Genomic DNA, 10,135 nt, shown 5'->3' with positions numbered 1-10,135 from the left:
AATGAAATTATGAAAGGGCTATTGACCAAGAGCCTAAATAAAACCAAACTATCAGTAATCTAGAATCGTCAGACATTTTTGCTTGCTTGAGAGTATATTTGATGCTAACAGATTAATTTATGACTGTTCAGTATCTTGGCCGTTCCCTTTTTTCACATCTAAAGTAAGTAATGGGTTCTTTATTCAAATGGATTTTTAAGAAAGGAAGTAGAATTTTTACTTGATTGGACTAATATTGAAATTGGAATTCCAGAAAGAGATTTTCTGAAATGGCTCGATCGACTGAGATGGAAGGTCTATTTGTTAATGTTTTAAGCAAATGCCTACAGCTTCAGAAACCTACTTCATGCAGGGCCTGGAGGGGTCTTTCTGAATTGAGGGTCTGGAGAGCCACAGTCTTGGAGCTCCGTGGTCCAGGGCCAGCTCTTTGGTCCCGTGTGACATTGGTTTCCGTGTATTATAATGCAGTGAGTGAGGTATTTCCCAATGGGGAGCTTCCTGACTCTACCCCATGATTAAACTGAATGTGCATGTGTGTCCGATGCTATGGCAAGTAACGCTTGCAAAATCCTGGCCGCAGGACCTGGCAGCAGCAAGTCAGTACCGCTCTATTTAGGAAGTACCTCCAAAGATATGACACTCCTTTTTTAGTCTCCAACATTGGTTAGAGCAAGAAAAAGTTGCCGTGAGCACAACTAGAAAATCAACATGAATCAGCAAGGACGTTCATCTTTACATTATTTAAAGGCTTATTGGCATCAATGAAGTTTTCACAACTATGAGTTGAAGTGCTGTTGGAACACTTCCCATGGTAATCAGCAGCCGCAGCAAAGAGACAGAGAGACGTCAAGAGCAATCCTACATCCATTGTAACTATGGGGAATAAGTGATCTGTTCAGAAATGATACCACTAGAAGATTTGTAAGCAAGAGCTTCAGGAGGTTTATAACTAAATATTCATATCTGAAAATTGAGTTTTCCCTTCCTGAAAAAGAAATTCTCATACTCAAAATGATTTGAAAGGACATCCACCTCGCTGAAAACCAGTGACATAATTTTTGAAGGCATATATATTTTCCCATCTTACATTAATACAAAAGTAAACTAATAAAGAGCTCTTTCCCTTGTTTATCCAGTGATTTTGGAAATGCTATTATTAACCTACTAGAATGTCTGCATTCATTAATTATGACTTAGTGAAGAGAAGATATTAAAATAATTGATGCAAATAGCTACCTAATTTAATTATAAACTTTCACCTTGAATAGCCATCTCAACGTGCTTTAAAGAATCTGTTTATTTCAGTAGAGATATTTCCAAGTTTTGTATACTTATGCAGGATTACAGACTTTATGGCAATCATGTATATTATCATAATATATAAATATTATTTTGTAACATTCGTGGTTTGACCCAGGCAAATTTTAATAAAGCATAAATCCAATATAACATATACCTTTCTCCAAATTATTTCAAGTTAATGCAAGTATGTTCTCCCATGAAAAGATGTCTAAATAATTGCAAAAATCTAGAATTTTTTTAAAGACCTTGAAAATAAAAAGGGAAAAGCATTGGATCTGGAAGCAGGTGATCCAGGCTTAAATTTTGGCTTTGAGGGCAAGGCGCTTTGTGACTCTGCTCACTCCTCACTGGATGAGTCCTAGTCCTCCTTCTGTCTTTGGGCATTATGCCAAAGACTGCATGGTCTGAGAGCAACTTTGAGGGCCACACAAATCATATGAAGCTCAAGAGGCAGAAAATTACAAGATTAATTTCAATTAGGAAATTAAAATTGACCCAATCCATATTCAACCCACAACCAATAACCTCTAGATTTTGAAATATCTCCCTTGAATCTCTTTTATTTATCTCTTTATTTGGTTAGATTCTTAAGGAAAAGCACAGATTTATCACAAATAAGTATTGATGAACTTTTATTCAATTTTTTGGTTGCATTTAACGCAATCTTCTGGAGAGAGGTTTTTCTGTTTTTGAGTAAGATTTCACAAGAATTTATATTGTGTCCTTTAGGTAACTTAACATAGATAATATTGAGTTTATCACCATGATGTTTGTTATTAATCTTTTTATTAGAAAAGTACCCCTAAAACCTTAGTTTGGGGGAGGAAAATATAAAACTATTAGAATTCTTATACAAAGCATCTGCTGTACTTGGGTTTGCACCTCAGGACCTTTGCACTTGCTGTTCCTCTTCTTAGAACATTTTCTCCAGGTATCCATATGGATGTGCCCTCTATTCCTTCATATCTCTGTTAAAATCTCACCTCATCACTGAAGTCCTCTTCATGTTCTTCTAGAAAGCACCCCTATCCATATTTCTCCTTCACATGGCTTGCTTTTGTGCTATAGCCCTTGACCCTCTCTGCTATTATGTATTTGTTTTTGTGTTCACTATTTCCTTCACTAGAATGGAAGTTAGTGAAGTCACAGACTTTTTTTATTTGTTGAGTTAATTAGTAACTAATGAGAAAAGCAAGACATATATTTTGCATTTATATCCAAGAAATGAAAAGCTTTGGATTGTCTAATTATACTTAAGAATAACAAAAAGATATAGTATATTTATAGTAAAGTTATAAATATTGTGTGTGTCTGTTCTGACAGTGGCCATTCAGGTCTCTTGCTTTTATTTATTTTTAAGTTTATTTATTTATTTAGAGAGAGAAAGAGCGAAGGAGGGAGAGAGAGAGAGAGAGAGAGAGAGAGAGAGAGAATCTCAAGCAGACTCCATACTGCTAGCACAGAGCCTGACATGGGGCTTGAACTCATGAACTGTGAGATCATGACCTGAACCAAGATCAAGAGTCGGGAGTTCAACTGATTGAGTCACACAGATGTCCTATCAGGTATCTATTAAATAGCCAAATGGAGATTTTGAGTAGGCAGTTACCTGTGTATTCTCTTAGGAGAGAAGTGTGGTTGAGGATATCATTGGGTATTATCAGTGTGTATGATGCTAATGTACTCTACAGTGCTTGGTGAGATCACTAGAAGAACAAGCATACATAGAAGAGGGAGGAAGTCCAATGACCAAACCCAGGGCACTCATCATTATATGGGAGTGTGACCCTGGGAACACACTGTCATGAGAAGCAACCGAGTGCAGAGAAACTGAGCAGTCTGCAGTGGGTGAGGGTCCAGGCTGGGGCCCTGCCACCAGGGCTCCAATGTCCTTCATGATAAGATGTTGGGGGACCCTTGTCTCTTTTCTGTGTAGTTGATACTGTTGGTGTGAAGAGATAGCATCAAAACCTTTCTCCAGGGCCTTGCCAAGGGAATCAAAGTCTCTGTCTGGGCTATTTGTGCCATCTTGAAGCTAGATGCTCAAATCCAGGACAAAAGAGAGCAGCAGAATTGAAGAAAGGCAAATAGTATCTTGTCACCGTAGAGGGAACAGGCATAGTGCACAAGCAGGAGATGGAGCCATGTATTGTTCCTGGAATTTTCCAGTGCTGCGTTTGGAAGGCAGAGTCTTCTAGTGTGTTCTCACTTGTTTCATCAGGTGTGTATCCCTGAGCTTCAGTCAGTAACAGCACACATTACTGGTGATCCAGAGCCACTTGGAGATGTTTGCTCTTGGTTGGAACTCATTCTCACATCAATTTCCAGTGTGCTTTGGGTTCTCCCCCTCTGTGCTTGGCAGAGCAGCCAGTGCCATTTGGTTTCCAGATAGAGTTGATCTGGCTTTTGAGGTATCAGGGAGAAATCCTTCCCCCATTCCCTAGTCTCAGCAAAACAATTGCTCACGTGTTCTTCAGCAGTTTGCTATGGACTCTCTTCATGAAGGGGATGTTGTGAGTCTCTTTCCCACCCATCTTTCTGGTCCCCTGGTTATTCTGCATATGTCCCTCTCTACTCCTAAACTGCTTTGAACATCCTAGTTCAATAAAGGAATCAAAACCCACCAGTGGCTATCGGTCTGAAAGTCACTGATCTTACTAGCTTCGATGTGGTTTGCCCTTGACTTTCTTCATAGGAACGCAGTCCCTGTATATTACCTCTCCCTCCTCCTTCCTTTACTCATATCAACTTAATAGCATAGCAAAGAGCCCGCCGCACCTCTTCCTGGTGATCTTCTTAAGCAACAGACTCTTCCACAAGACCTTCTATCTGCAGTCTGCCCTGAATCCCGATCCTCCTCAGAGGGGTTTCCTTCATTGAGTGGGTGTATGCCGGCCCTGGAGCCACCTGCATCCAGAGGGTGGGGGGGACTAGAAAGACCCTACGGCAGCTCCCTGTTCCTGGGTCTCCCTGATCACCTTGCCCCACTCTGCCCAGGGCCCTCTGTATATTCCCTTCTCCTGGAAGAACTGGGATTTTTGTCTTTGGTGACTGTAAGGCACAATCTTCCTGACACCCATTTGTGGATTTTTAACACCACCCTAAACCTGAAAGAGCCCCAGGGTTTCCCCCACGCTTTTCTAACACTTGCCGGCCTCTGTGTCTAGACTGATGTGAATCCTTGTTTTTCTCCCTGTGCCCTTTATCGTACCACCTCCCCACCCTACCCCCCATTGTCCTTGGATGAATGGACTTCGTAATTCAAGCCACTCCATTTTATACATTTATTTCTGTTGGTTTTCTGTTATAAGGGCTAAAGGCAGACTGCCCCAAGATAGGCCACTTCAGGATGAAGATGATTTTGAGTTAAAAAGCAATCAAAGGGCAGCAGCTATGAACAGCTTTTTACTTCCTCCTCACCTGCCTAAAAAGAATTTAGACAGAGGGTTTGCTCCAGGAAGAGAGCGAAGGATACAAGCAGACAAATGTTCACCCTTAGCCCAGAAGGCTCACCTACAGCCTGAGTAGCTTCCATAAGGATCAAATATAATACGTGCTGGTCACTACATTCTTAAAGGGTCTCAGACTGCCCTGTATGTCTCACTGATAGTTAATAACCAACTGAATGAGAAATCTTGCAAAAGTAGTTTTACAAGTAGAAATTTGAAGAAGACATTTATGATCTAACACTCGATGTACATCCACCCGACCCCCACGCCCCTTGAGCACTGGGCACGTAACTGTCAACCTCACATGGCAAAATTGCAGCTTTCTGCCCACAGGTCCTGTCCCCATCCTACTCAGATAAACTTACTAAGTTGCACTGTAAACATCTCAAGAACTCTTTCTTAGCGTTGCACTCGGCAATCCCACAACTCTATCACCATAGTAACTGCTTTATGATACGAACGAGGTAGGTAGACTGGAGGAACCCAGCAAGGCCCATTTGATCAAAGTCCTCTGTGTGCTCTTGTCGCGAACTGGTCCAGCCAACATTTGTTTACTAAACATTTACTCTCTTCCACCTTCCTGTGAAGTGTATTCCTTTCCTTCCAAGCTCCATATCCCTGCCCCCTTCTCTTCAGTTCAGAATGACATATATACTTCATTTTGCCTGTCTTTGGAATTTCATGTCTGTGTGGATTCTCAGTTCATATGAAACTAAATTTGATCTTCTCCTGTTAATCTGTCTCCTGTCAATCTGATTCTTAGCTCAGCTAGAAGGACCTTAAAAAGCAGAAGAAATTCTTCTCCTCTGACACTGTGAGCCCATACACTGGATGTGGGGAGTGACGGAAAATCTCAGTTGCTGTTAGACACCTGTAACTCAGCTTAGCTTGTGGGCTCTCTTGCTCCACTGGGGCAGAGGTGGGAAGCAGCCCGAGGAGATGGGATTGGAAGAAAAATCTCCACACAGAGAGATCTGCTAGATTTTGAGGAGTGATTCTCTTCCTTCTCCTGGAAGGAGAAACGGCTTTTCTCACTCATGCTTTAAAATACTCAAATGTCCATCCGCTGATGAATGGATCAAGAAGATGTGGTATATACATATATATAATGTATACATACACATTCCATTGTGTATGTATACACACACACACACACACACGCACAATGGAATGCTACTCAGCAGTGAAGAATTAAATCTTGCCATTTGCAACAACGTGGATGGAATTAGAGGGTATTATGCTAAGCAAAATAAGTCAGTCAGAGAAAGACAGATATCATATGTTCTCACTCTTATGTGGAAGTTGAGAAACTTAACAGAAGATCATGGAGGGATGGAAAGAAAAAAATATATAGTTACAAACAAAAAGGGAGGCAAACCATAAGAGATTTTAAATTCAGAGAACAAAGTGAAGGTGGAAGGCAGAGGGAAGGTGGGGAAGGGGGTGATGGGCATAGAGAAGGGCACTTGCTGGATGAGCACTGGGTGTTATATAGAAACCAACTTGACAATAAACTATATTTTTAAAAATACATTTTAAAAATAAACTTAAAAAATAAAATGCCATAGTTAAACTTGAGCTGTCTTGCCTCTACCAAACCCCACAAAAATCAAGTCTGTTACCAGGTACCAATGTAACCTTTTGTAGCTCACTTTAACTATGGATCTCTGTTGCTTTCTGTGTAAAATGAAGCAAGTAAACTGAAAAACGCCAAGATCTCTTGTAGCTTTGAAATTCTCATCTACCTTTTCTCCCTCTACAGACTGTTTCAGACAGAAAACTTAAATCTGAAGTTCTAAGTCTTCCAATAATGTTCAACACAGGTAATTTAAAGACATTAAAATATTGTAAAAGCACAGCAAACCAATGGTGCTGAGATTTCAAGGTCTAGTTCACTACTTACTGGAAGAAAATTAGAGCAAAAAATAAAGAAGCAAGGATTATGGCTAAAAATAGATAAAGAGTAGGTGGCAGGATATATAATTGTATAGACGTCTGAGAAATATAAAGGCTGGAAAATGAGTTTAATATTAAAATGCCAAAGAAAGAGTCTGTAAGGGATAATTGAAGGTCAAGAGTAAGCCAGAGAACCTTTGGCTGAAGAAGCCATAAATCTACAGAACAGGAACAAATACAGGAAATATAAATCTGTTTAAAATGTTTATTTAAACAAATGAAGGCTATAAAGCATGTAATGACTAGAATAAAGAAGAGGGAAAGTAATTAGCATTCACTGAATACCTATTATGTGTCAGGCATTGGGCCAGGTGGCTTACATAGCCTAGTAATTTGAGTTCATTGAAGACTTAAAAAAGGAAACTAGGACAGTCATGAATAATGATCATTCATTACGCACAAGCCTGCAGGATTCAAAGACGTTGCTTGGTGGTCCTACATCTCGGTAGGACTTCAGCATAGGCTTGTCCTCTATAGTTTCCAATTTCTCAGGTGAGTGTGACGCACATCCAAGCTTGAAAATCACAGGTCCAACCCACATCCTTTACCCTGGCAGGTTCACATTCAATGGGTGAAAACAATACATTGCTCTAATTGTGTGCAAGAGAGTGGAAGGTTGAGGGGATGTGGGAAGACACCTCCCACCCCCGAGAAGAGCTGGAAAATGGAAGGGAGAGGGGAAATCAAAGAATTCCCAAAGGCTGGACCAGATCTGGCTACTGAGGAAGTCTCGTTTAGGTGGTGAGGATTTTAACTAGGATGAGAATAGAGAGGAAGATAATGTCCAATTTCACTAATCTTAACTGCTGGTCAGGGTAATATCAGTATGGGTCAAGCAGAGCTGGAGAATGACAAGGTCCTTAGCTTAGAAGAGTTATTGCCAAGTACAAATTACCTTATGCCACAGTTCTATCTGTGTTTGTATCCAGGACGCTGGGAGGTGGGCAGGCAGGCACCCCAGGCAGGTGGCAGTGTTGAGGTCCCACAGCAGCTGGGCCATACAAGGGCAATTCTTAGCTGTGTCCCATGGAGAGAGGGTGGAAGTAAGAGGAATTAAGCAGCTCAACAGGGTCCCAAACAAGGGAGCAGGGTTCAGACCTCAGTGGCTTCCATAGTCACCAGGAGCTAGAGCAAATATGAGATGTCAAGTCAGGGGGGCCCTCCTACCAAATGGAAAGGCACAGGGAGGCCAAGGAGGGAAACCAAAATCTTGCAGGTACACCCCTAGGAATCTACACCAGGACCCCAGTCCCCAGATCCCCCTTGGGTGGAAGACAAGCCCCTGCTCCAAAGGCAGGTGACCTGCTCTGAATCCCAGCTTCGCCGCTATGTTAGCGTGACTTTGGCCAAGTTACTAAACCTCTATGAGCCTAATTTTCTGCCTGTAAGATGAGACTCAGAATCACAGTGCTACCCCGTAGGGTTTTGGTCAGGATTAACTGAAGTAAGAGATGCGTATTTCACAAGGAAGAGCCACTCAAGAGAGTTAGAAAATGTTCCACAGGGTTAGCTGTAATTGTTACCAGGAGCTGGTGCAAAACATTAGCCAGGCCAGGGCTGCGGAGCTTGGAGGGTGGGGACAATGGCTAATGGGGGAGGGGCGGGGCGGACCTAAAATTTCCGGGGCAACCCGGAAATGCGAATTCGAACTACAGGGTTTGAAAAGAAGAGGGGACTGGAGTCACGCAATAAAGGACAGGTTGAGAGGTCTGGGTGACAGGCTGTGGAGAAGCCAAGGGCCCCCATGGAAGCGACTGCGGTGATGTGGTTACTGCACCAGAAATAGACCATATTTCTGGAGAGAGGCGTTGGGAAGAAGAAAAGAGCGAGTCAGAGGTACTGGGATCTGAAACTGCAAAGAGACTAATCAAAGCCCCGGGTGGGGTTTGTGGATCCATCCTTAGGAGCTGAGAGAGGTGCCCAGGTGGGGGAAAGGGGCACGCAGAGGAAGACTGCAGGGAGGGAGCACACAGCAAGGAGGAGAAGAATCGGGACGGAGCCGGGACAGCTCCATGCATGGAGGGCAGCAGAAATGAGGAAGGGACAAAAAGCCATATTACCAAGCACCTGAGTGTAGGCGGGGTGCAGGTGGGCCTGGGGACGCCCAGGAGCTCATCACTCACTTCGATGGCCGGTGGGAGAAACAGCCTCTCTCGCTTGGGCCTTAACCTTCCTCTTCAGTGAAAAGGGAGTTAACAAGTGATCTCTTAGGGCTTTTTGTCCTGTGAAATGCTATGTGGAACCAGAACGGTGGGGCAGAAACCAGGCCGTGCGGAATGTTAGAGCTCTTTAAATGGAAGGCAGTGAGGGACACTCTTTTGCAGAATCTTTAAGGTGAAAGGAACTTGCTTCAAAGACCAGCAAGGTCAAAGGAAGGGGGTCCAGTAGCCACAGATGCAGAGTTCTGACCTGCCTTCCGGTGGAAAAAGATCAGGTGAAAATAGAGAGGGTGATAGAATCCAATGAGGGGTGTCCTTTCTCTCGGTAGTGTCTGTGAAGCATTCTGGTTCTTACAGATCGACTTGAACCAACTAAGGCCGGGAGAGGTATAAGACCCAGGACCATAGGGTGTCTTGGAAATTAAGAAAGTCCTTTTTGGGGAGTATAAATATGCATTTAAACATTTTAAGGTTTTGGTTAACTGCTTATGATTTTCTGTGGACTAGCAAAATAACTAGGTTTTCACATCTGTATGCTGCAGGAAACTTGAACCACGTTGTTTGTTCCTCCTACTAATGAAGTCAGTAGGCCACAGTCTCAATATATAACATGTGCGTGAGATTTCACATTCATGGACCTTAAGATGAAATGAAGTTTAATTTCACTAAACTTCATAAAAGTTTCATTTCATAAAAGCCTAGACTTTCTATGGTGTGTTGACAATGACAAAGCTAACAATTTCTTTATTATAGGGTTCTACTTCACTGTAAAATTGTTCTGGGCAAACTAACTGTAAGTCTATGGGCCCTATCATCATGAAAGCACATTTAAGGGAAAACTGTTTAGAAAAATCTCAGCAGATAATCATTCAGATCATTTAGTGGGCTTGGGCCTTTAACAAGAAACAGAAGATTTCTCCAAAAAAGAAAGATTTTCTCAGAAAAAAGAAGATTGCTTCTTCACAGATGATGATGTTATTAAGAAAATGTTTTGTGTTCAAGAATGAAAACCTTGGACTTGACAAAAACCTTTTGAATTTTAGCCCAGAAAACCTGCCTGGATTTTGATTTAAGATTTACCAAGTATATCTGACATAGAGATCTAGACAGATGTCACCAACAGCTCAACACTGTGAGATTAGAGTTTCTGAATTGTCTTCATCCTTTAGGTCACACAGACTTTAGTGAAGCATAGGTTCCTTCCAAAAGGCAATAATTGGTCCTAGACAGGCTCCTTCATTCACTATAAAACATAGACAAGAGGGGGTC

The 10,135-nt window shown here is 42.0% G+C and overlaps 1 pseudogene; it reads left to right on the top strand.

Moving 5' to 3' along the window:
- Positions 1-546: 546 nt before the first annotated feature.
- Positions 547-3,893, top strand: LOC144232233 (etoposide-induced protein 2.4 homolog pseudogene; annotated as a pseudogene).
- The last annotated feature ends 6,242 nt before the right edge of the window (positions 3,894-10,135 follow it).

Source organism: Crocuta crocuta, unplaced genomic scaffold, assembly GCF_008692635.1.
Source record: "Crocuta crocuta isolate KB4526 unplaced genomic scaffold, BGI_CrCroc_1.0 scaffold94, whole genome shotgun sequence".
NCBI classification, from domain to species: domain Eukaryota; kingdom Metazoa; phylum Chordata; class Mammalia; order Carnivora; family Hyaenidae; genus Crocuta; species Crocuta crocuta.
The sequence above is the reverse complement of the archived record's forward strand: the minus strand, read 5'-3'. Positions and strand labels throughout refer to the sequence as shown.